The 25,974-nt window shown below is 50.8% G+C and overlaps 1 protein-coding gene across 3 annotated transcripts in view; it reads left to right on the top strand.

Annotated features, from left to right (window-relative positions):
- Positions 1-25,974, top strand: part of MIDEAS (mitotic deacetylase associated SANT domain protein) — a 61,932-nt gene that overhangs the window by 5,986 nt on the left and 29,972 nt on the right. The window contains exon 1 of one of the 3 annotated variants that reach the window (XM_019733441.3): positions 18,041-18,390. The exons of the other annotated variants lie outside the window; for them this stretch is intronic. The gene's annotated coding sequence lies outside the window, so the exon portion shown is untranslated. Of the gene's footprint in view, positions 1-18,040; positions 18,391-25,974 lie in introns of those variants that run through there. 3 annotated transcript variants of the gene reach the window in all.

Here is a 25,974-nt window from a genome sequence, read left to right as displayed (position 1 = left end):
TTTCCTTAAGGCAGCACACAAAGATTTAAAAAGAGGAAACTTAAAAAAAAACAAAAACAGGGTGGAGGTCTTTAAGAAGAGAGTGGGGTGCTGTTTTAACAGTCTTCTTACCATTGTATTATCTCATTGCAATCTTAGTTGATCTTAATTGCTATCAACCTATATGGAGTCCCTAAAACCTCCTAACCAGCCTCAGTTGGCCAATAAGATTACTTAGTGTTTTCTAAGCGCTGAACATGGGTTGGGCAACACTGAGGAAAAGGAGGAACCCTCCCAGTTCCTAAGATCCCAGTTGTCCCATGAGGGAACCACGAGAAGGCCCAGGAATACAGACTTGGTACCCTTTGAACAGCCAGTTAACTCAGGGCCAGCTCCTCTCACTGGGTATTTACGGAACAGCTGCAATGCTGTCAACACTACGTGTGGCACAATGGGGGGTGCAAAGTGGGGTCCCATCTGCTTTTTCCCCCCAGGAGGCTGGCAGTCCAGCTTCTGAGATAGGCTGTACCCAGAAGGAGAAACGGACTCAGGGTGAATCTGTCACCTAGGAGAATGGAATTTGGTGGAGTTGCATTTTCCAGGCGCCAGGTTCTAAAGTCAATGTGTAAGGTGAAAAATAAGAATATAATCAAGATTAACCTTGAGCGTCCCTTAAGAGGGCACCAGGTAGGCGGCAGACATACTGGCTCTTGATACGTAAATTCATCTTAGCCTGTTCCTCCAGTTGTGGAGAAGGAAGTTGCAATTTCTAAGGTTGAACACCAGATGAAGTGGTTGGCTTGAATTTGGGGGCTATGCAGTATGAACTATGTGTATGTTTAAATACTAGTCTCACTCACCATGCTGAGATGTTTGTCCTCTGATATCCCTGAGGCAGCAGGCTCAGGGCTTTTAGTCCATGCTTGCCCCTGAGTAGATGGCAGGGTTGGTTATAAGCTAGGAAATAACCATATGAGGTTAACTAAGAAAGACTTGTAGAACAGGTGATCAGGGTGTCATGGAGAGGAGATCCATGGAGTGGGTTTTAAACTGTAGTTGTATCACCCTGGATTGTGGTTGAAGGGCTTATACTTAGAGTGACCTGTCATTGGTGTGGGGCTGGGAGAGGGCAGTGCCCATATGTAGCAGACATTTTTCTCTGCTCTAAGGCCCTAGCCCTCTCTGTCCGTTCTCCTCTCCTCTTTCCAGGCTCCCTGTTGCAGGCTTTTGTAAGAGGTCTGCAAGGACTCTTCTGTATGAATCTGTGACCACTTTTCTGTGGCCTCCCAATAGCATGTGCTGTGGGAAAAATTAGGAGCTAACAGCCACTCCCCGACCCCCATTCCCACTTGCACTAGAGGTGGTAAAGGTTCAGGATTTCTTCTGCCATCTCCAAGGAGGTTTTGCTGAACTACCCAGTTAGCCTTTAGGATCTGACCTCCCCTGTTATGGAGAAAAAGAAACTGGCCATAGTAGTAGCAGTGGTAACCCTGTCCATCATGGTTTACAGGGTGCTTTCCCTCACATTCTTCATTCTTTCACTCATTCATCCTACATGCATTTATTGAATCCCTACTGTGTGCTTAGCTCTGGGGTAGGTACTGGGGAGACAAAGAAAAGAAAGCCTCTTCCTTCAAGGTGCCCATGGTCTGTGAGGGAGGCAGACATGCACAAAAGTCAAGAGCAGTTAGTGCCATGGATGTCACTGTGAATGTATTCAGGGGTCTGCTGGGCTCAGAGGACAGACTGGTCGCTTCTGCCAGACTAGAGGATGGAGGAATATTAGGAAAGGTCTACGATGGCCCCAGTGCTTTGCATGATACCTGTGCTTAGTGAATGCTGTGGAACTAATGAATGGGAAGCTTTCTGGAGGAGCTGATGTGTGAGCTAAATCCTGAGAAATGAGTAGGCGTGTAGGCATCCACCAGGTGGCAAAGGAAGTCAGGGCATTCTAGGCACAGGGAGCAGCTCAGGCAAGGCCTGGCGTGGAGGTGTGACAACATGGTCGGTTCCAGGAACTGCAAGCAGTGGGGTGTGACGGAGCACTGCTGCTGAGAGGGGCAGGCAGGGGCCAGGCCATGTGCCAGCCAAGAGGTTTAGACCTTACCTCTTAGTGGGGAGTGGGGAGCCACTGAGGATTGATGGTGTGTGTGTGTGTGGGGGGGAGATGGAGAGAGAGAGAGAGAATTTAATTTTTTAATTTTTTTGAAAAATCATCATTCAGCTGTGATGTGGAGAATTGACTGGAGATGGAGGAAGATGGGCAGTAAAGAGACTGGCGAAGTTGTTGCGGTCATTGGGGCAAGATGGAGTAGTGGGAGAGGGAGAAGCTGGGTTAGGAAGGTGTTAAGGGAGCTGGGTTGACAGGACTCGAGGACCAGTTGAGCAAGGGAGAAGTGAAAGTGTTTGCTCAATTTTCTACTTGAGACATAGGAGGAGCAGCAGATTTCGGGGAGAGACAATGAGTCTAATTTCAGACATGCTGTGTTGGAGATGCCTATGGAACATCCAAGAGAGATGTCTTGTGGGCAGTTAGACATACAGGTCTAGGGCAGACGATCCCCAAGAGATGGCAATGGAGGTTGTTGCCCCTCCATGAACTCTAACCAGGCTACCCCAAATAAATATATCATTTAAGTAAAGGTGATTACTTACTGTGCAGCTACAGCTTCAAGACACGTTCCAAACAAACTCAATTACCTCCCTTTAGCCCCCTCTGTCTCTTAGACATTCTGGAGCAGACATTTGGGAATCACCAGAACATAGAAAGAGTTAGAGCTAGGGGAGCAGATGGCATCACCGATGGAGAGCACATAGGAGGTGAGGGGATCACTATTTAAGGGGTACAGTATAAGGGGGGTCAGCAAATGAGACAGAAGGAACTGACCGTGAGGAAGGAGGGAAACCAAGAGAGTTTAGTGTCATAGAAGCCAAAGGAGGAGGGAGCTTTGAATTTTATGAAAACAGAAACCATGACTTTGTGCTCCTACTATAGCACAAGGCACGTAGGAAGGTCTCCATAAGTACTTATTAAATTGAATTGAAATTGACCAACTGTGGATCACTGAGGACTGAAAAGAATGATTGACACAGGAATTAGGTGGTTATTGGGGCTTTGCAATGGAGGCTTCTTATTTGATTTAACCTCGCTGTGAAATAGGCGGTACAGGTGTCACCTGCCCCAGGGTTGAAGTGACATGTGCAAGTTCTAGAACCCAGGTTTCCTAACTCCAAGTCCACTTTTCCCTGAGTTAGTGGAGAGATAGGGAAGAGTTCAAGGGAGCAGTAATACCTTTAATTTCTGATATTAATGCCCCAAGCCAGGGCATCTAGTCAGAACCAGGGACAGGGTAGGTTGTTATAGGCAGCATTTATGACATTTTCCATATTTGTGATTATTAGGTGGCTGTGATCCTCAGATGTGTGGGTATTTAAGTTACTCTTTTCACAGAGGAACGCTAGAGACTTGATCATATAGGTGTTGTCTTGGGGGCCAAGGAGCAAGTATGGAGGCGGAAGGACAGGGTGGGGGAGTCCAGGTCTTAGATCTACAAATGCAGAAGCTGACTCTGGCCAAATTAAGGAGAAAAGTAATGTATGGAAGCACGCCTAGTGGCTCCCTGAATGCCCTGGAAGGTTGGAGAACGAGGCTCAGAAATTGATGAGGACCTAGGGGAAGTTGGGTGGTTAGAACCAAAGCCAAGGTGATGAGGCCGCTGGCCCTGGTATCACTGCTGCCAGCTGACCTGGATGCTGTCACCCTCTTCAGAATGAGTTTTGAGCTTTCCCTGCTTTTTTGTGCCACTCATTCCAGACACATAGTCCGGGCTGAGCATCTGCTTGTCCATCTTAGGTCACATGCTCATATTCTCTCTGTTGCGGATACTGAACAGCGAGCCTCTGGAGGTTACAGCTTCCCCAGTGGCAAGAGGAACTCTGCCACCCACCAGGACTCACAATGCCCGGTGCCTGAAACTTGGGGACAGGGGCACATGCCAGGTAGACAAGTATCCATCACAGAAACTGGGCCCCATTCTAGCCCTCAGATTGGGACAATTGGACAGTGCTGGACATGGGAGGAGGGGATGGGGCATCCCCCTTAGGCCACTGAAAATATCCACATCTTGATCTTAATCTTTTTGGACATCCTTCTGAATCCTTTAGCTTCCAGCTAAACTTCAGGATTCTTATATGCTCTGGAGAGCTGAGCGTTTCGTTAGCAGTTGGATTTATCCTCTGGAACCTGAATAGTTCCAGTGGAAAAGAGAGGTCATCCCGGCATCTGGAGCCTCCCTGCTCGTTTGATTTCGCTTGGAAAACTTCAGCGCTGCCTTGTAAGGACAGTGGCCCAGGCCTGGCTCTCTCTGGCTGACAGGCAGTTACAGCTTGAATTCTGTTTTTCCTTTGGGGTTGGGCAAGACTGGCAGGGCCAGAAGATGTTTTGGAGGTGCTCCTTTGCTCTTCAGATGGGAGGTCGGAGTTTTGGCTTCAAGCTTGGTTTGTAGAATGATTTGAGGTCCCTGGTGCCCAAGCTGGCTGAGGTGACAGGACTGGGCACCTTTCCAGTTCTGAAGATGTCGACCTAGTGGAGATGTTCTACCCAATAAGCTGCCCGATAGAGAGAGCTAACAGGGTGGAGGCTTCATCGCATCCCTGCCCAGGTTTCTATCCGTATAAGAGGGTGTCGACTAGGTGAGCATGGCTTACTTCTTGCCCTCAGATCTTCTAGTTATAGCTTTCTGAAGCAAGGGCACGATGACTGAAATCTTGGTCATTCTGTTCCAATAATCTTAGACAAAGGAGTTAATTTCCCTTAAGAAAAAGAAAGGGGGGGGGGAGAGAGAGAGAGAGAGAGAGAGAGAGAGAGAGAGAGAGAGAGAGAGAAAGAGAGAGAGAGAGAGAGAAAGAGAAAAATGCAGTTTTGAACTTACTGATCTCTTGGCTGTGATGGCCACTCATGTTCCAAGAGTTTTTTCCCTTGGTGCCTGGAAGCGGGAAGCTGCTGCCTCCGCGGAGCTGGACATGTCATTGGCTGGCTTCTTGCAGGCTGGACTGGAGGTGATTCCTGAGACTGAGGCTTGGTCATCAATGTGGGGTCAGGTTGGCCCCCAGGAGGGACGGAGCAGGAGTGTTCCCCTCCAGTGTTGGCTCTGGCACAACTTATACCCACTTGCCCATTTTTGTCCAGATGCAATGGAATCGTATTAAAAGCAGTATTGTAGTGGAAAGGAAGTCTTGAAGGATGTTAGTTCTTTTACTAAAACATGGCTTTGATCACGTCACTCCTCTTAAAAACCTTTGAGAGCTGCTCAAGTTCTGCAGGAGAAACCTCCCGTTCCTTGGAAGGGCACACAAGACCCTTCCCAGCTTCCCATCTCTGGTCCTGCCACTCCCTTCCCTAGCGCCCGTTCATGTTCTCCTGTTCCTCAATGCACTTTCACTCCTCTGTGCCTTGTGTATTGTTGTTCGCTCTGCCTGGAATGCCCTCCCTGCCCTTTTCTTCCTGGCTGATGCTCACAGGACTGGCCGGAAGTCACCTGCTTCCTTGCTGCCTTCTTGAGCCTCCATCTTAGCATTTCTGGGACTGAACTTCCCCATTGTAGAATGCTGGCATCAGCTGCTGGCGTGCCTGGCTCCTCACTGGCCTAGATCTGTACTGGGCACATCGTAGGTGTCCCATGGGCAGCTTGAGGGGACGTGATGGAGCAGTGGGCAAGCCCAGGACCCGGCCTGGGTCAGGTGAGCTGGTTGCCTGCTTGATGGCTTCCCTTAGCGCTTGCTGGAGGAGCCACTGCCTTGGTGGCTTTGCTCTTTTTCCGAGCCTGCCAAGGAGTCCCTGGTAAGGGTGGGAAGGGGTTTTGGGGATGTAACATCTGGCACTCAAGTCACCATCTACCTGAGGAGGACTCTGAGGAGGCATCTGCGATAGGAGCTGGTTTAAAGGTGGTGGAAACTTCTCGGCCCCAACCCCTCAAGAAGGATACATCCTAGCTGCCCTTAGAGGACCCCTGAGTTTTCATGTCTGGTGCCGTCTGCTGGCTTTGCACAGAGAAGGAACTAGGGAACACGAGTCAGCAGACCATGACAGCAGAGATTGGGGCTCTTTAAAACGAAAGCCTTGTTCTGTCTGGTGACAGGACAGCCTGTGACTCTTCCTGTGGAGGGGGAAGAGGAACAGAGCCTCCTGACAATGATTGCATGGTGCAGCAGGAGACCCAAAGCAAGCACTTGGTGTCCAGGTTACTCCATAAAATGAGAGGCTTAGACTACACGTGGTCCTTTCCTGCTAGGAAATTCCACAAGCCTGTGAATGGAGTCTGGCAAGTGGTATCTTTATGGTGCATCACAGTGGAACCGGGGTGACCACTCAAAGGCGTTCCTAATGTGGAATCGTTATCCAGGGTCTGCATGCCACTTAGAGGGTGCTATGGCGTAGCATCTTTACCACCAGACTGTTGAGGAGGACTTTCTTAAAAGATGTTCTGTCTTAAAGTTGAGCTACCCTTAGGGTTGAGCCTGCATGTGCATGGGCCTCCTTGACCAATGGTGACTGCATGGCTTATGTCATTTGCAAAGTATGTTTCCAGAACCTAGAAGCATATAGTATTTCTGAAATCTCCTTTTGGAACTCATTGAAGCGTGTCTTTGTCCTTGGACCCTGGAAGATCAGCTCAGGGGAAGCTCAGGTGGTAGGGTGGGTTTGAAGTCCAGGGAGGTGTTGGCTTGTTTTGGGGGGGATAGCATGTAGGATCTACCTTTGTTTCCACCTCCACAGGGCCTGCTCCCCCCTCCTACCCATCCCAGCCCTCTACCTTCCTACCCACTGCTCTCTGTCCTCCTTCCTTCTCCCTCCACAGCAAATCAATTGAGCTACTGCCAACAACCATTCAATCATAGGGTGTGCATTCAGATGCCCCGCCCCCTGGGAGCTGGGAAAGTGGATTTTAAGAGTAGACCTTGACTGGTAGGATTGGGAGGTGTAGTCAGGAAAATTAGTTTGGAAAATAGACAGTCCAGGGAATTCACACAGAATAATATATTTTTTTAGTGTAGAACTTGAAACAATGAAAATGTTAATTTCCTTTTTACCTATTAGTCTTACTCTTGGGAATTTATTCTAAGGAAATAATTCTAAGAGAAAAAGAACTATATGCACAAAGGTATTTATAGGAACCTTGTTTAAAATAGCAAAAAAAACTGTGCAGAGCCTAAATGTTCCACGTGGCTATATGAGTATAATTCATGATACTAAGAGTCAGTGAATATTATGACACTGTCAAATTAATATGAAGATGATATTAATTCATGAGAAAATGTTGATGAATTTTGGTTGAAAATGTCTTCTGTTTTAGCAGGCAAAATTGCAGATACACTTGATGAGTGCATAAAACTGATTACATTGGCCATAGTATAATTAGGCATGAGGTAAATACTGAATTTAGGTCATGTGGTTATGAATAGAGTATTTGTGTGTTTGAAATTGCTTTTGTAATATATATAGTATATATACTTAAAAAAAGAAAGAAAAAAAAAGACCTTAACATATCAAAGACTATCTGGGTGGGAAGGAGGCCAGGGGAGGAACTCCAAGCCTCCCATCTGTTACCAGGAAGATAGAACTGCTGTGTCTTAGCCACCTGCACTGCAGGGGCTGGAGAATTCAGATTGGCTAACTTGGGTCTTTTAGTAACTGACTTCACAGGCCACCTAACTGTATAAACTGCAGGGCTCCCAGCGTGGACTCTGCCTGGTGCAGGCGACCCCCAGGTGGCCACAGAGCCTAGAGGATTGTTCCCACCTGAGTATCGAGGGAACCAGCCCAGTGAGCACATGTGGCCCAGAGGCTGGGCTCTAAGCCACCCACTCACCTCGAGGCTGCCTGGCCCCCCCGCAGGCCTCAGCCACAGGTGGTGGCAAATGATGCAGTTCAAACAGACAGCAGGAAGGATGTGCTTTTGCAAACTGACCTCTTGCAGCCCTGCCTGACCCAGGTGGAGACCTAGTAACTTAGTGTCTGGGGTGTTTCCAGTGTTGCATATATTTATTATATTAATATATGGAAACTTAGAGTTGCCCTTTAGTGCTAGCCTCATCAATCCCCCACCTTCATCTAGTCTACCTCTGGCTTAGCAGGCAGGGCCCTCCCCATCTTGCCATGAGCTCTGCTGGGACTTGTAAATGCAAGTGTGGCCTTGTGGCTGAGCAGCTGACCCTCCTCAGACCACTTTCTCGTATCTCTGGCATCTCAGAGCCTCAGGACTCCCAGTGAACGGCCTTCTCACCCACCACTCCCACCTCGGGTTTGCCTCTGTGTGTGTGTGTGTGTGTGTGTGTAGTCTTTTCTTCTCAGTGGGAAACTTGCTTTTTATTTTCAATTGGGGAATACTGGGGAACAGTGTGTTTCTCCAGGGCCCATCAGCTCCAAGTCATTGTCCTTCAATCTAGTTGTGGAGGACATAGCCCAGCTCCAAGTCCAGTCGCCATTTTCAATCTTTAGCTGCAGGGGGCACAGTCCACCATCCCATGCGGGAATTGAACCGGCAACCCTGTTGTTCAGAGCGCGTGCTTTAACCAACTGAGCCATCAGGCTGCCCCACTGGGAAACTTTCTTGACATGTGGAGGGTCTGTTTGGAGGGCCCACGATATCTCTTCTCCGTGACTAGCCCCAGTCAGGGCAGGAGATGGAGACTCCTTGGTGCTGTTTGGAGTCCCAAGGTAGGTGGGAACTGGAGAGCTCTGGGCAGGCCTGGAGCGGGCAGGTTGGAGCCTGCAAAACAGAAGCCACTGCAGCAGAGCACATGTGGAGAGATGGCTGGGCCCTGCTGGGGCCCTGGTTATGTCAAACATATCCGCTAAGGCCAAATTCCAGAACTGTCAAAGATTTGGATTTTTTGTTGATGTTGTTCCAAAATCAGACTGAAATAGGGCCCTGTAGCTGGAGGTTTGCCAGGATCAGCGCATGGGCCCAGGGCTTGCCTGGATACTCACGAGGAGTACGCAGGCCATTTTCACATCTTCCACACCACTCATGCTGGTGTGTGTGTTTTGAAAATGGGGGTAGGATATCCATGTGCTTCCCTAGAATCTCGTGTTCGTTCCTAGAAGCCCTGGTCCCATCCCTACCCTATGCAGTGACCTCCGGCCTATTCCAATTGAGATCATTGCTGGTGGTATATTAACTGCCACAGAATCTAAGTAACAAGCTGTCTTCCTGAGCCCAGGACCCAGCAATAACTACTTGTCTCAGTTCCCTAATTTAGAGACCACGTGAGTGCCCCAGGGTTGTCAGCAGCTCAATTTCTTGAAGCTTGAAACACATTTCCATAGAAACAATGCTATAAATGGTGGTTGGGTTCCTAGGCTAGCCCACAGAGTGCTGGTGTCACCTTGAAGTTGCTCAATTAAGGTATTAGTAAAATTGAGAGCGCAAAGGCAGCAGTAAGAGTTAGCACCCAGGACGTGGGAGGTTAAATGGTGTGGGTTTATTTGTATAACTTTGTTTCTTTGGTGAGAGGTACCTTTCAGAACCCTCCTGGTAAGGGAAGCTCTGGGGCCCTCCCCCTGCCCACAGTCATAACCCCTCCTCTCCCAGGTTACCTTCCTTCTTCCTGTCTCATCAAGCCAGGGGCTTGGGCCTACCTGTCCCCTGGGACCTGGGCTGGAGTATTTTTATTATGAGGAATTCCTATTCAATGCCCTTACATCATCAATATCATCATAATTGTCATTGTCATCATCATTATTGTTATTTAAACCATTTTGGCCAACTTAACAAAATAAACATTACACCTTAGCAATTTACATTGTTCAGAATTCTCTCCTGATTGCTGCTCAGGTTCCTGTGGAAATTTTAGATAGTTTATAAGTTTACCTCTGTTATTTCTTTGTGCTGATTTTGTCACTGAACAATTCATCAAATGGTTTCATCAGAGTGTTTCCATGTGTCAGTCCATTACGTTCTGAAGGAAATGCCATAATCAGAATGGATTTCAATTTTGGGGGTCTATATATAGGTGCTATGGGCATCTTTTATAAAAACTCATTTGTGGAGATATTTTAGATTGTTTCCATGGGATCTGGTCCCCCGACCGTAATTAGCTGGCCGAAGTGTTAGATTCTTGTAACACAATGCCAAATCACATTATAGAAAGATCTGAACAGTTTACAGGAGCACAGCAATGTATATGCAGCCATTTCTTGATGGCCCTGCCAACAGCAACTTTCTTGTTTAATTACTTATTTTCACGTTGACTCAGGTTATAATGGATCCTTAATGGTGTTCTCATTTGCATTTCTTAAATTGCTGCTGAGACTGTACATTTTTCCTCCTCATGATTTACTGTTTTTGTTTCCTCATGTGTCAAACCGTGCTCATCATCTGTCACTGCAGAGCCTTCCCACTTCCACCAATTTCCTTAACCACTTTCCTGTCAGGAAACAGAAAGCCCTGCCTTCCTCACTAGATCCCTCCCCAGGTGAGGCCCTACCCCTGGACCTGAGCTAACTCATCTCCACGCCTGCCTGGTTCCCCACTTCAGCCACTCTAGCCCTCAGCCCTCTGACTGGCTAGCACTGATGCTCTGGGTGGGGTGGGAGGGGCAGACACTGGGGGCCCTGTGAGGGGGGCCAAAGGGCAGGGGCTTGTCGGAGTGGTTCCGCAATAGGTTCATAAAGTCACCTCCTTAGAGGGAGGCTGCCCAGAGAGATTCTGGGAGTTGTCACATGCTGTTAGGGCTGGAGAGGGCACTGGATGGAGTTCATCTGGTTTAAGGGTCACCCCAGGGAATGGGAAATCTCAATGACAGAGGCTGGCTGGGGGTAAGAAAACAACACAAGTGAGATGATTAAACAGCAGTGACCTGTGGCCTGGGAAGGGGTGGAATCTGGGGAAACTTGGACGGTGTGAGTCCCCTCATCGTGCCGCTACTGCTATCAAAGTGCTGTTCCCCTCACAATGCTGCTCCCCTGGCTCTGCTCCTTGGCTCTGCCTCCCAGGTGGCCTGTCTTCCGATTTTGTTCATGACAAGCCATAAATCCTGATTTATAGCTTAGATCTCCTGATTTAAAGAAAAAAATGTTGACAACAAATTTAAGCTAATTAAAATAAAACACATGATATGGATCAAACAAAATACATCTGGGGGTGAGGATGGCTTGTGAGCCTCCAGTTTGTGACCCCTCATTATTTGACTTGACCAGGAGGACACAAGCCCAGAAAGTATCCTCTCATAGAGCAGACAGAAGGACTCAGAGAGTCCAGCGGTCGAGGTTCATCTGTATGACCTTAGAAGAGGTCTTTAATGTTTTTGAACCTCAGCTTCCTTATCTATAACATGGGGATAATGGCTTCCTCTCAGAGTGTTGCGTGGGTCCAGCAGGCTTGCATCACGTGAAGCAGGAAGTAGCTGCTCAATAAATGTGTTGCTAGGTCCTGCGTGGGGTCATCCAGAAAATGAGAGGAAGAACCAGGCTTAGAGCTTTGCTCCCCTTGATTCCCAGTCCAGAACTTGTTCCACATCACATTGGCCTGCTTTCGTGAGAGCTTCCAGAGGTGTCTGGACACAGGTGTCCTTCTGGTCCTTTCGGAAATTGCAGGTCACTCTATGAGAGTTTGATTTCACGACAGCTATTGAGCTCAAGTAATAGGGCCTCTCAGCTCTATGGACTTTGCCCTGCAGGCCCCAGAACCCCGCAGATCAAGCCTCAGTAGTAGTAGTAGTAGTAGCAGTAGTCGTACCATACACCACTGAACCTAAGAAGCCAGTGATTATAAGATGCACCATTATTTTATGTACAGCTATGAAAGAGAAAATGCTGGTAATTAAACCATGACATGCTATCAATTGTTAGATGCATCCTGATTTCAGAGATGTTAAAATGGGGAGAAATGTGCACCTTAGAATGGGAGAAATAGAATAGTCATAAAAATCTGTTAAGTTTTATGACTTCCCTCAAATTTTCACATGTATTATTTTATTCTTGCATATTAACAAGCATTTACTGAGCACCCGCCATGTGCAGACACTGTGTAGGCACTGGGGATACAAGGTAGAACTAAGAGCCACACTGTGCCCTTCAGGAGCTCTGATCCTTGTAGGGACATGGTACAGTAAGCAGCTGTAGGACAATGTGTAGAGGACGGAGGAAAGATAAACAAGAGAATGCCAGGGGAGTTTAGGGGAGGCAATGGCTGTTCTGATACTTAGGAGCAGAGACTGAGACAGTTTGGGGTGCCTGGGATTGATTTAGGAAGTGCTGGCAGAAGGAAGGGAGTGAGGCAAGCAGGCTAGGGCTGGGGAAGAAGCTAAGCAAGGAAGGATGTTTGCATCTGGAGTTGATCCCACCGGGAGCCCTGGGGCATGAATGCACCACCAAGGATTTGATGCCACCTTGAGGGAAAGGAGCTGTCCTTTTGGATTCCCTCCCTTTCACACTCTGAAGTCAATCGTTGGCTGCAGCGCTCTCTCCCAGCAAAGACTCCCTTTGAGAAGGGGGCAGCTGTGAGCCCTTAGCAGATGGAGGATGGTGCACCAGCCTGATAAAGGGGATCTGGCAGGGCTCCAGCAGTATACACTCCAGTGGCCTTCTTCTTGGAGGAGTCAAGCAAGGCTTACTGGAAGAGTTGCCATTAAGTTCCAAGTCTGGTGGGAGACCAGGGTATGGATTTAACCTGTGGATGAAGGTGGGGGGAGGAGGAGCATGAATGAGAAAGCAGGCATCTTGGGAAACTTCAGGTTGTTTGGCTGTGTGGGCCTGTGGCTGGGAAGCGGGGCAAAGTGGGATCATGTGGAAGTATAAGTGCCTCACGGGCTGGTTACCAGTCTGAGCTTTTGGCAGCAGATGATGGGAGCTATTGAAAAGGGATGTGATTACTTTGATGGCAGTGTGGATGGTAAGTGTGCAAGACAAGACTAGAAGCAAGAAGATCTGTTAGGAGATGAGACAAAAATGATAGCCAGTACTTATAAAAGACTTAATATGTACCAGATACTGTTTTAAGCTCTTATTGTCCCCATTTTGCAGATGAGAAAACCAAGTGATTAAGTACCTTGCTCAAGATCATCAAGCTAGTATGAGCCAGGATTTGGACTCAGGTCTCAGCCTGTGCTTTCAATCTGTACACTTCCATGAATATGAATTTTAGATCCTAGTCCATGATGTATCAGTATTTGTTTTCATTTAAAAATAATGCTTTAAGGCATGTCCCATGGTACACACTGGATCTTGGAGGTCCTGTTCCTCCTGACCTACTGCCATAAGGTAAAGAAGCCAAGCTCCAGAGAACAGCCAGTGAAGGAGGCTGTCTAGGGCTGGTTCTACAGAGGGCATGGAACTGGACTGAAATGAGGTGAGGCCTTTGGGAAGCTGGCAGCTATGGCTCTGTGAAGAAAGGGTGTCTCTATCCTCATGGCCCTGTAGTCCTGCTGTCCCTGGCACCCACACCTGTTTTGTCCTTCTCCCTATACCCAGCCAGACATCTCTCCCAGAGTGACAACAGCAACTGGGGACATCTGCAGAAGCTCCCTCTCAGGCCTGACAAAGGCATTCAGAACCCGGTGCAGGCCTACAAGAGAGGGAGGCAGAGGCGGGTGTAGGCGGGAGGGCCAAGAGATGCGGACAGCTGTGGGCTGGTGTGGCAGGCGTGACCCTGCCCCGGAACAGGTGAAGTAAATGTGAACTGAGGAGGAGGTCCCCTGGGTTTTCAAAGGTGAAGTCCCATTGCAGTGACTTCTCAGCATACGATGGCTAAGCTTAATGGCTGGGGCGGTTTTGAGCTCCTGCTCCCTCAGCAAGGACATGGTAAAAAGGGGTGAAGAGAAGGTACAGCCATCAAAGGAGTGTCACTATTCAGGCTGGATGGGCAGCACTGTGGGAAAACTTAGTGGAAAGGACACAAAGAGCAGGGACTGGGAGAGAAGCCTTGGAGGGACACTGGGATGAGACAGTGAGTCAATGCTGGAGTTTCTCTGGGCAGAGCCCAGCAGAGGGTCATCCTGTGGGTGATAGGGTGGGCCTGAGGCCTTTACAGAGGATAAACGTCTTGTTTGGACTAGGTTCTTTTTTAAAAAAATTAGTTTCAGGTGTACAAAGCAAAGTAATAGTTAGACATTTATACCCCTCACAAAGTGATAACCCCCTCAATCTACTACCCTTCTGACACTGTGTATAGCTGTTACAATATCATTGACTATCTTCCCTATGCTTATTCCACATCCCATGACCGTATATGTGTACATATAATATAAAACATATATTTAATTATAGTTGATATTTGATATTACTCTACTTCAGCTTCAGGTGTACAGTGCAGTGGTCAGGCATCTGAGGTCTATGAAGTGATCCCCCTGATAAGTCCAGTGCCCATGTGGCACCCTACATAATCTTTACAACATTATTGATTATGTTCCCCATACTGTATTTCATATCCCCGTGACTATACTGTGACTACTAATTTACACTTTCTAATCCCTTCACCTTCTCCCCTAGCCCCACCCTCCTTGGACTAGGTTCTCGAAAGGGAGAAGAAGCTGGTTTGGGGAGAAGAGAATATAGAAAAAAATAATTGTAACCTCTTATATGTACAAAGCATGATATAGTTATAAGGCAGTATTTTGTCCTGTGATTCTCCCAAATCCCTAGAAGGTGGGCATTCTTCTATTATTCATGTAACAGATACTTTACAGTACATCTGTTGTGGGCTCAGAGAAGGTAAGTGTCAACTTCCTAAGATCACACAGCAGGTTAGCTTTTGTTAAGCAGGCTCCAAACTCAGGCCCAGCATTGTTGACTTGTGATTTCCTCAACTGTATTTTTCCCCCACGCTCAGGTAAAGGTTGATTATTCACTTAAACACGTCATGTGTGCTGGCCTGGAATGGGAAGGTCTTGACAGAGAAAGGACAATGGAAAAACGACAGGAATGCAGGACTGGGGGAGAAGAAAACCCCTCTTTTAAATAGTGAGAGATGGCAGCAGAAAGTTAATGGAGGTGGTTAGGTGGGTGGGTGGGTGGCGAGAACCTGGCATCCTTGGAAGCTTTTTTCTCTCTTAATAACACCTTTATTGTGATATAATTCACATAACACAAAATTCACCCTTGGAAGCTTCTTAATGGCCCCGCGCTGTTTCAGAATGGATACTGGTGATGAGCACTCCAGCCAGTGATGGATCATTCTGAGCAGACTTCAGACTGCTGATGCGGTCCTAAGAGGCCTCTCTAATGCCATATTCTACCGTCACTGGGACCCAGGGTTTGGAATCCGAGGTGCTTTGTTTCCTGGAGTGTTTCTCAGCAGATGCACTCCCAGTGAACTGGAGCTGTGTACTCCTCTCAGTTCTGTTGTTTGTGAAGGCTGATGGTGGAGAAAAGCCCACTCTTTGGAACACTTTTTTATCTTTCCCCACACGGCACTCTTCTTGGCTGTTCCCGAGGTCTGGAGGAAGCGCTGGAGCTTCTAAAACCAAAACTTTCACTTCACATGTCAGTGATTTTGCACTGTCATATCTGCAGCAAAACTGACCTCCAGGGCTTTCCCAGAAGAGCTGCAGTTTACTTTGCACAACCTCATCTGCCTGCCTTTGGGAGGTAGGCTTCTCCTGCTAGGCAGCGGCCATCTGGGACAGTCTTGAGCCCTCCTCCCTTGCGTACACACAAGCCCTTTTTCCTCCCTCTTTTCCTTTCTGAGATGGCCTGAATTTGGAAGTTTAGTTGGGGTGAAGGGATGAGCTGCTCCAAGATGAGCAGGGATCCTCCAGGTTGCTGACTTCTCTTTCTCATGTATCCTGCCACCTACCTCTACTTCCTGTGCTGCTTACTGAGCCAGGTTCAGCAGCCTAGCATGGGACAGGGAGGAAGTCCTGGCGGGACAAGGCTGGGGAGTGCCCTTTGGAGTGGCTCCCACTTTTTCCCTGGAGGCTGGGCCCTGGCTTCATGGTTGCAGACTCTTCTAGGAATGCGCTCCCCAGCTGGGTTTTCTGGTTGGTTGGGAACATCCCTGGAATGGTCTGCACTGGCTCTCAGGGGCTTGCTCTGGGCTGGCCCAAGGCCAGCTCTAGGGGCTGGGCCCTAGTGGAAGGTCAGGATGGTCAAACCTGGCAGCAGTGGTCACTGGAGACCAGGTGGCTTTCCTTTTGCTTCCCTCACTTGGATGAGGTGTCAGTGAGAAGGAAGAAACCAGACAAATGGAAAAAACAAAAAGATTTTACCCTGAGCCAGGAGTCCTGAGTGTCTAGCCTCTACTTGGGGGCCTACTACACATGATGTAGCATGTTTTCCAAACATACCTGAGCACCTCAATCCCTCAGTTGCTCACTGCCTTCCTCTAGGGTGGATGGGAAGAGAAGCAGAGAGGTGACAAATGATTGGCTTGCCCTCAGATCTTGTGCAAGTCACTTAACCTCTCTGAACCTCAGTGTTTTCATCCATAGAACAAGAGGGTTAAAACTCTTCTCACACGCAGGATTGTTAAGCCATGTGTATGGGGATATGCTTTGAGAATTGTCAGGAACAATACCCTCATAGCAGATGCTAAATCTGAGTCCGGACTCTTTTTTTTGGAGGTGGTTCCCCTGGCTTCCCCATGCACTTTTTAAAATTATAGAATCATGGATTTTAAACTGGAAGGCATTTCAGGAGGTCATCTAGTCCAGTTCCCTGGCATAATTATTTTTATTTTGCAGATAAGACTGTTTTAAGTTGTCATTACTTTGACATATCTGTCATAGGGTACCAATAAGCCCTTTTCCTCCTGGGTGGGGTGTGCCCTCGATGCACACAGATGCTACTGCCAGCAAAGGGGTGGAAGAGGACAGGAAGGTCATGTCCCTTAGGAGCAAGTGTGGGTTTTTCTAGGTTTCTAGGCATAAGATGTGAGTATTGTCTCTGTCATCCACTGAAGTGGGGTGGGGGGGGGAGGCTCTTGCCCTGCAGGCTGAGGGGCTGTGAGAATCACATTCTCCTGTCCTTCCCCTTCTCCCTGGAAAAGCAAGGGAGGCACCTGCTTGTCAGGACTGGGTCTGGGGGAGTGGCTGCCCGCCACACCATGTGTGCTTCAATGGGTTTTCCTTGAAAGGAAGATCTCCTGACCCATCTCCTTGGGGAAAACAAACAAAAACAAAAAAATGGAAGGAACCAGGAAAAACAGGGCTCCCTTCCCTAGACTTTCTCTTGGCCCTGGAGCCTTATTGAATGTGGGGGCTAGCAAGAACCTCCTGAGCAGCAGAAATGTTTTCCATCTTCCCAGAAGCCAGGCAAAAAGGCATCAGGAGGATGGTGGAGAAGATAGGGAAAATGAGGGCACGCAGTGAAAAGCTCCCTCCAACTCTGACCTCAGTTGCCAGAAGTAAACCCAGGAGCTTTCCATCACCTAAGTAATAGAGATGTGGGTCTTCTGTAGGGGCTGGGGCCAGTTTCTCAATAGCCTCTACACTACTAGGGTGCTGGTGAGCCGAAAGTGAAACTTGGGGAGACTTGATAAAGTGCCTTGGACAGCATCGAGCATGATTTACCGTATCCAAAACCAGAGAGTAATTCTTTGTGGAAGAAAGCGACTTGTGTCCTCCCCAACATCACACACACACACTTTCCTGGCAGGCCCGATGGGTTTCCAAACATTTCGTCACCGTCTCCTCCTGACCTTGGTGTGAAAGGAACGAGCCGCGTGGCCTGTTGGTTCCAGCAAAGCCATCGGGGGCGCCGGCCTGGGCTGGGGGAGGGTGGCGACTAACTCCGGAGTAGAGGTGAGGTCTGCTGGAAATCCCCAGCCCCAGCAAGCTGCAGGAGATTTAAAGACGCGTTCCCCGGCCTTATTTGGTCTCAGGAAGTGGGCGGCGCCGGGCCTGCTGGTGTAGAGGCCGACCCGAGACAGTTGTGCTGATGAAGTGGTAGAGCTGGTTCCTGCTCGCTTCCGTGCCGCGCTCGCCGGCTGGCCGCTGGGGCTCCGCGCTCCAAGCCCCGAGTTGTGCAATCCTTTGTAGCAAGCCAGAGAGTCCTCCTCCTTCGCTGTTGCCTCTCGCCCTCTCTCTCTCTCTCTTTTTTTTTTTTCAAGCTGTGAGCTCAACCGATGAGTCAGAGCAGTGCAATCCTGACACTGCATCGCAGGACCGGGGGTGACACGGAGGGAGGGAGAGCGATCGCGAGGCGGACTCCACCAGCGCGGGGTGCGCTGAGGCTCCTGCGCGGCGAGCGAGGGGTGACAACCCGCACGTCCCGCCCGGGCCCTACCAGCAAACTTCCCAGCCTCGGGAGGCGCGGGCTGGTGGAAGCCCTGCGAACGCCGCGGGGAGGCGGCGGCGCCTGTTTGTGTTTAAAATCAGGGAGTGTGTGCAGGCGGCTGGAGTCTGGGAGGCGGCCGAAGGCGGCGGCCCGCGGCGGAAAGGGGACGGCCGTTGCCGGAGCTTCGGCAGGAGCGGGTAAGTGAGGCTGCTGGGTGGGCTGCCGAGGCCTGCACGCGGTGAGGCGCAGCCCGCCCTGGCGCGGCGGCCAAGCGATCCCGGGCTGCGTGCAAGCGGTCGCGGCTGGGCGCGCGGGCTTGCACCTCTGCAGGCGCCTACCCGAGCGGGGGTGCGGGGGGAGCGGCGCGTCAACTTCTGCCGCCTAGGCGGCTGCGGGAGTGTGTGCGTGGGTGTGGACGTGCGTTGGCCGCCAGGCAGCCTTCCATTCTGTGGCCCGCACCCCGCGGCCCGCAGCTGCGTGTGCAGCGCCAACCCGCCGTGTTTGTGCAGCTACGCAGCTCGCGCTCGGCCCCCGCCCACCCGGGCTCGGCCAGCGCAGGACAACCCTCCCCACCCGCTGGGCCAGCCGTGGCGGCGGCGGCTCAGGAACACGGCTGCTCCCCCTCCGCCTCAGCGAAACGTGGTGTCCGCAGGGACTGGCTTGCGTGACCGAGCTCAGGCCCGGGAGGCGCGGGGAGGGGCTCGTGAAATGCAGGAACTTGACGCGGGAGCCCCTTCCCCTTCTCTTTCCAGTGTGCATGGGAAAGTGTACATGGAAACTGCCGGGCTGGGAGTTTGGAGACAGAGGTGCAGGGGTGGCGAGGAACTGGGGCAAGTGCAGTAAGGGCCTCAACTGGAGCGTTTAGGCGGACAGGCTACTTTTACCCAGAGCACTCGGGCGCTGCGGGGGGCACCTCAGCCTTGTCATACCTCTCGCGGCCCCGGAATCCCATGCGCTGCGGCCTTCGCAGCTTTCCCGGTGCCTCATGGTGTGCTGGGTTTGGTGGTGCCTCTCCAAAACGCGGGAGCCTGGGTTTTGTCTGGCCCTTGCATATGGCTGGTTTGGAGTGTGTGCATCAGGTTGTCCCTCTGAAGGCCCCCATCCAGGCTTCTGGGTAAGGGACTGGTGCCGCCCTGCGGCTTTCAAACCTGAGCCCCGCGGAAGGCAGATCTGGAGGTGGTACCTGCCACTTAAAGAGCAGGCCACTGGATATTCCATTCCATCCTCCAGAGTGAGCTGCTGGAAGGATGAAAGGGGAAGTTACTCGCCCCATTTAAAACTTTGTTGGTGACAACTTTGGTGGCTACTGCCTGCTTCAACCATCCCACATCGTACCTGTGTGCAGGCTGTGGAGCCTCGCTAGGCAGGTGGGGTGAAGATTGCTGGCTGGCCCTAGCTGACTATGGAGGCCGCTGGGGCACGTGTGTGCAGGGGATCCCTGTTGGCAGTTGTGGCTGGGGGGAGGGGAAGTATGGCTTGCTCCAGCAGGGGGAGCCTAGTCTGGTAGTGGCCTGGAGGTCTGGCCTCTTCTTGTCCCTGCAGCTTCAGGATTGAGATTGGAGGACTGGTGAAGGTGGAAAAACTGCAGCTCTGAAGAGAAGCCTCTCCTCCCCGGTGGGCCCCAGGTTGAGGGGAGGAAACCACCTGTCTTGCTGCAGAACCTCCCAGGGATGGTGTGGCACATGCCCTTTTAGAATCAGCGAAATGCACCCTTTCCACAGGCTGTTAGATGGCTTCAGGACTAAGGGGAAAGGAGAAACCGTTCCAGGTTGAGAATTCAGGGGTCCTTTTTTTCCTACTGCTCTGGACATTGAATAACAGGGGTGTAAACATTCAATTACTGTGATAACGATGGCTCAGTCTCCACTTTAATTGGATTGGCCTCTGGCTCGTTACTCTGGTCTGGGTAGCTCCCAGGGGACAAGGTGGTGAAGAACCTGGAGGGCACCCCCCCTTCCTCCATGCAGCTTGATCTGAGACAGCATGTCCACTGCCAGTGTGGCCTCTCTAAGCACCAAGTGGAATCCCCCACTCCCTGTGGCTCTGTCAGCCCCTCACCCCACCCTAGCAAAGAAAGAGTGCCCTGGAGTGCCCATGGGGATGAGAGTTCAACTTAGTTAAATGTGGGATTTAAAAATAGCTGGGGTGTTTAGGCCTGTGGGCTGCTGCTTTTAATAAATGGAGAAAATAAAGACAATTTGCAGTTACAGATTCAGCTGAGGGCTTCCTGTGGTTGCAGAACCCAGGGAAGGGCTGCCCAGTGGAACCACCAAGTCCTCTGGGCCCCTAAGTGAGAGAAGAGAGGAGTGGGAGAAGGATGGGTGGGGGGGGGTTGGCATGTGAAGCTTAGTGTCTTTGAAAGGGGAATGGGCTCAGTCCAGGACTCCGGCCTTGATAGTCCCTCTTTTGCAGTTGGGCCTCCCAGGAGGAAACCTTGCTTGTGGTGGAGTTGGGATGGCCACAAGTAGCTGGGAGATTCTTGTCCTTCTCGACCTGTTTCAAATGCCACTTCTTTGGAGAAGCCTCAGCCTCCTTCTGAACACCCATTTCCATCTTATATAGTCATTTGTGTACATACCGTAGTGTGGTAGTCAAAAACATAAACGCAGAGCTAGAGTCTCTATACCTTCTTCATAGAGTTGCAGTAAGGGTTCCATGAGTTGGTATATGTAAAATGCTGAAAGCACGTTTCACTATTATTGTAGCCTCTGCTCTAGTGTGAGCTCTATATTGTTCTTACAATGCCCACCGTCTAGTAGGTATATGTTAGCTGAAAAAATTAATGAACGATCTCCCTCAAGAAAATGTGGGCTTGGCATGTGGCAGTCCCAGTGAGTCCTGCTGGTGGGACACATACTGCACCATTGGTTTCTAAAGGGTCAGCCATGGGTGATCCTGGTGCCGGTGAACCCAGTTTCCGGGCACTACCCTATGGCTGGCCTCCTGGAGAGTGTGTCCTGGTCATCCTGACCCCAGCGGGACCTCAGGGTGAAAGAGTATGGAGCCTTCTGCCTGGGAATTGGATAACGTGGGCATTTCTTTTGGACAGACTGGTTGGCACCCTTCCTATGTGTTAGCATGCATCAGTATAGAAACAGCCTGGAAGCTCCATTCTTCCCTGACTCACCACAGGCTGCAGGAAATGCAACCAGTGGTCACATCTGTTGGAGGGCTTGGTTCTGCTCCAGAGCGCTCTGATTGTATGGGACCGAACTAAATAAACTCTGTGTGCTGGGCTGGAGCTAGATGGAGTGTGCTGAAATCCCCAGTTCTTACTTAAGGGATCTGCATTTACATTCAAAGCAACATCCAGGATACCTTGAGACTGTGAGCTCATTTTATGAATCAGAAGCATTACAGCATAACCTCGGTGTTAGAAACTGCTATTTGGAGTCCAGATGACATTCTCTCCACCCCCAACACACACACACATACAGGGGCTCTGACAATCATACACTTGGGAACAATAACAGCAAAACTTGTCCACACCCACTTCCGCCCCCACACTCAGAACACCATTCCTGGATGGTGTGTGGACAGTGACTGAAGGAAGCCTGGTGGGTACACCTGAACGAGGCCTGGGCAGACCTGGGCCCCTACTCCAGCCTCTCCATTTGCTGGGTGGCTTTGAGCATTGCTTAACTTCCTGAACCTCGGTTTCCTTATCTATAAAACAGGGATGATAATACTTCATTGGGTTGCTATGAAGGTTAAAAAAGATCATGTGTGCAAAGTGACTGGCCCATAGTAGGTACTCAACAGATGATGGCTAGCATTTCACTGGTTCCCACCAAGTTCAGCTGTTTGTCTTTTGCTCCTCCCAGGAAAGAGGAAATGAAGGGTGTCCTGTTCTTGATAGGAGGGCACTCTTCTAGGCCATTGGGGCTTGTGTGAATGAAGCTCGTTCTAACTCTAGGCCTGTGATCCACTCAAGCCTAGACCAGCCCAGACCCTGGTGCCTGTGCACCTTTGCAAGTGATTCTGTCCCTGCTCAGCTTCCCAGAGATCAGATTGTGCTGTCGGGAACCTATCCACCCAGGCCTCAGGCTGAACTGCTCACGTGGGTGGGAGGAAGGCTGCTTTCTCAGCCAAGGAAAAAGTCCCCTTGTCTTTGCTTCACCTGAAGCCTCGCAGGCAGTGTGACCTCAGTAGAGGTTTGGGTGGAGCCTGGGGTGGGAGTTGTCCCTCCAAAGAGCACTTTGGCTCTTTCACCAATTGAAATGGTGGGGCGGGGAGTGGGGGGAGGGAAGAGTGGGAGGAGCACCAAGGTATTATATAAGAAGAAAGTTGCCACATGTCAGGAAAGAGCTGGGGTTTTGCTGGGTTGGGGGTGGAGGTCTCCCTGAGGGACGTGGTTGCTGGCAGTGGTTTGCAGGGCCTGTTAGGGAGTAGTGGGGCTGGGGCCTGAGGCTTCCCTGGCAGTGTTTCTTGCTCTTGCTCTTCCTGGAACTTAGCCTGGTGCTGTGGCCAGCCGGGAAGGTGCTCCCTGTTCCCTGTCTCTCCAGCCACAGGGAGCTCATGCTGTGAGCATTATTTTTTCCAGGCAATGCTTCTTCCTCAGGGAGTCTCAGGAAGGGGGGAGGGGAACAGCCAGGGCAAGGTTTGTCCAGGCCAGAGCTTAGAGAGAGGGAAGTGTACCAGGCTTGCAGCCAGAAGGGGGTTCCCTCTGAGGCTACCCAACTTCTCTGGGGAAATGGGGTCCAGAGAGAAGGAAAATGGCGAGAGATTTCAGTTCCCAGCTTTTTTCAGCAATTGGGCAGGCAGAAGCCCCAATCTAGACTGCTGTTGCCAGAATTTGCCATTTCCTTGGAGGGGAAGGCCCCAGAACTGACAAAGGAGCTCAGAAATGCTTAAGTTGCCACTTGGAACCCTGAGAGTACAAATAAGCTGGTCTTTCTCCCCTTCCTCCTCTTCCTTTCCTCCTCCCTCCTCCCCCTCTATCTCACTCCCTCTTCCTACCTCCTTTCCGTCCCAGTTTAGTTTGGTGGCCACTCTTGGGGCATGTACCTGGCTGTGACTCAGATCCCCTGCCCACCTGACCTTACTGTCTCTGACCTCCCCAGCTGGCCCCTGGTCGTAGCCCTGGGCTCCCCAGCTCCCAGGAGTCATCCAAGAGCTGGAAAACTCTCTGGGACATCTAGTCCAACTCTTTCATTTTCAAATGGGGAAGCTGAGCGGCAGTGAGTTCCTTGAGGTTCCATCGGCTGTCTCCACTTTCACCTAAGGAGGAAGGAAAGAGGAGCAGCCTCTGGTCCCTGCCTCTCCAAATTTGGAAGTTGGGAGGGCCGCTTCAGTGCAGGAAGAGCCCCGAGGAATACTGTCTCGGCTCCTGGGTGTGGTCAGTCTTCAGCTGGCTCCACAGTTATTTATTTGTCTGTTTGTGTGTGTGTGAGTGAGTTTTGCGGTCGGGAGACTGGATCTGAGTGAAAGCAGAAGTACCCACGCTATGTCAGCTATGCAGCGCACAGATTGGACCTTACAGGGACAGTCGGGAGAGGAAGAAAGGGGCAGAGGCCTCTCGGCACTGTGACTGCCGGTGCTCTTTTTTGTCCCTGCAGCAGTGCTTGCTTGCACACTTGAGCGTAAACAGCCCTTCCATGTTGCTAGCAGCTGCCTTTCCTTGCTGGCTTTGGGCAGAAGAGGTGCCAAAAATAACCAGGCGGGCACTTCCACTTGTGGAACATTCACTGTGGTGGCCTCAGGGCAGGTTTGCTTACTCCCTGCAGCCCCCACCCTCCTTCTGGCGTCTCTGCTCAGACTTCCTGTGGCTCCCCCCTCCCCAGCCTCCCTCAGGTGCTAGCACTTGTGCTTTTATTGCTTTTCTCAGTGATCCCAGGAGGGTGGAGGGTCCATTATAGGCCTGGAAGCTCTGCCAGGTATTATCTGGGGACTCCTGTCGCGCCTCGTCCTTGCAGGCCCTGCTGGCACAGCTGAGTCCAGGGGAGGCCTGTGCCAGGTGTGCTCCTGGGTTCCTAGGCCAGATACCCTGCATGCCTGCAGAGCCTAACGCTGTTGCTGAGACTCCTCGTCTCCTTGTCTTGCCCCGGCCGCGCCAGCCCTGCTCTCAGTCAGCTGTGAAACTTAGAAGACCATCCAGCTCCGCGCCCCCCAAGTGTTGAAGATTAATAATAATGCTACTCCTGCCCAGCAAGGGGGAGAGGAAATCACATTCCTTGAGCCCTTCCTTTGTGCCAGGCACTTCATATATGTACCTCATTCAATCCTACAATATCCATGAGATGAAAATATTGTGCCCATTTACCGATAGAGTAACTGAGGCCCACAAAGGCTAATGATTAGAGAAGCCGGGACACATTCTGTCGCACCCTAAAGCCCACTTTCATTTTACCATGCAGCGCCCACACTTCTCCGGGCTAGTTTCGTGCACACAGGGAACAATGCTTTGACCCTTGGAATGAAGCGCTGGTCGTAGGAATTCACGCACCATTAGACTGGCTGATAGGGGAGATATTTTAGGCTGGGAAGGGTGGGGAAGACCCCTGTGAAACCTCCTTCTCCACACACTTCACAGGGCAACCAGAAGCCCAGCCTGAGCTCCGAGGTCTTGCTGTGAAGGGCTACTGGCTATGGGGGGTGAGCTGTGTATGGGAGTTGCTGGGGGAGTCGCTCATGCACAGCACTGGAAAGGCTTAGTTTAGGCCTCAGGGGAGACCTTGCAAGTGTCTCCTCCTCCCCAAACATCCTGGTCTCTGTAGTCCTGAGATCATCTCTGGGGCCATAGACTGGGGGTAGGTGGGTTCTTGGGTCTCCCTTGCTGGCTGCTGGGTCTGACCCTGGGGCCTATCATTCCAGCTGGCTTGGCTCAAGTCCCAGAGAGTCTGGTTAGTGTGTACTTGGGGCTTGGGCTGGATGCTGTGCTGGTGCTGGTGCCAAGGGCCTCTGGGTGTATTTCAGGAACAATGAAGAATAAATCAACACAGGAGAAAAGGCCCTGCAGCAGCTGCTCAGAGACTGGAGAAATGAGAGGAATGTGTGAGCATTTGGCTGAGGCCTTGGATCTTGACCGGGGCCCTGAGAAAGGGCGCGACACGGACTGGATTGCTAGGCAAGTGAGGCAGGTGGCTCTCCAGGCCTGCTTTGCAGCCCATCGCATAGGCCCCAGGCAGCCGTGCTGAGACCCACCTCCCCTTTTCTGGCAGCCAGTTTTTGTTCTTGGTCACTAGTAGGTCTTGGGGAGCTATATTGTTTCCATTCTCTTGCTCCAAACCAGCAGGATGTCCCCACCCCTAGCCCCTGGCTATCCGGTAGGTCTTGGCCCCTTCTGGAGCTAGCCCGGCAGAAGAGCCTTGGCTGATGAAGACACCACACCCTATACCCCCTGCTCCATCTCCTTACCAAGAAGGAGATGCGCCAAACATCAAGGACGTGGCAGTGCCATGTCTGAGGGAATGCTGAGTAGAGAACACCCACCTGGGAGGCCCCGACCATAGCTCTACCCAAGTCATCAGCCGTGTATCCTTGGGCAAGTCACTGCCTCTCAGGGCTTCAGTTTCATCCATCATGAGATAGAGATTCGTCCCAGTGATCTCTGGAGTAGGTAGGTACTATCTGTCTCCCTTATTCAGGATGTGAAATGACCAGTTTTTATTTAGGAATTTAAGTTCTTAAGAAGATACCTGCCTGAGAGCCCCATGCAGAGAAGTGGGTCTCTGTGGCTGGGGCTGATGCTCAGTACGCTGGGTGGGGGCCATTGGCGCTAGCAGGAACTCAAGCATGGAGCTGACTTGCCCTAGACTTCACAGTGCCAGGGGGAGGGACAG

This window comes from Rhinolophus sinicus, chromosome 3 (assembly GCF_057876585.1).
Source record: "Rhinolophus sinicus isolate RSI-liver-muscle chromosome 3, RSI-T2T, whole genome shotgun sequence".
Taxonomy (NCBI): domain Eukaryota; kingdom Metazoa; phylum Chordata; class Mammalia; order Chiroptera; family Rhinolophidae; genus Rhinolophus; species Rhinolophus sinicus.
The sequence above is the reverse complement of the archived record's forward strand: the minus strand, read 5'-3'. Positions and strand labels throughout refer to the sequence as shown.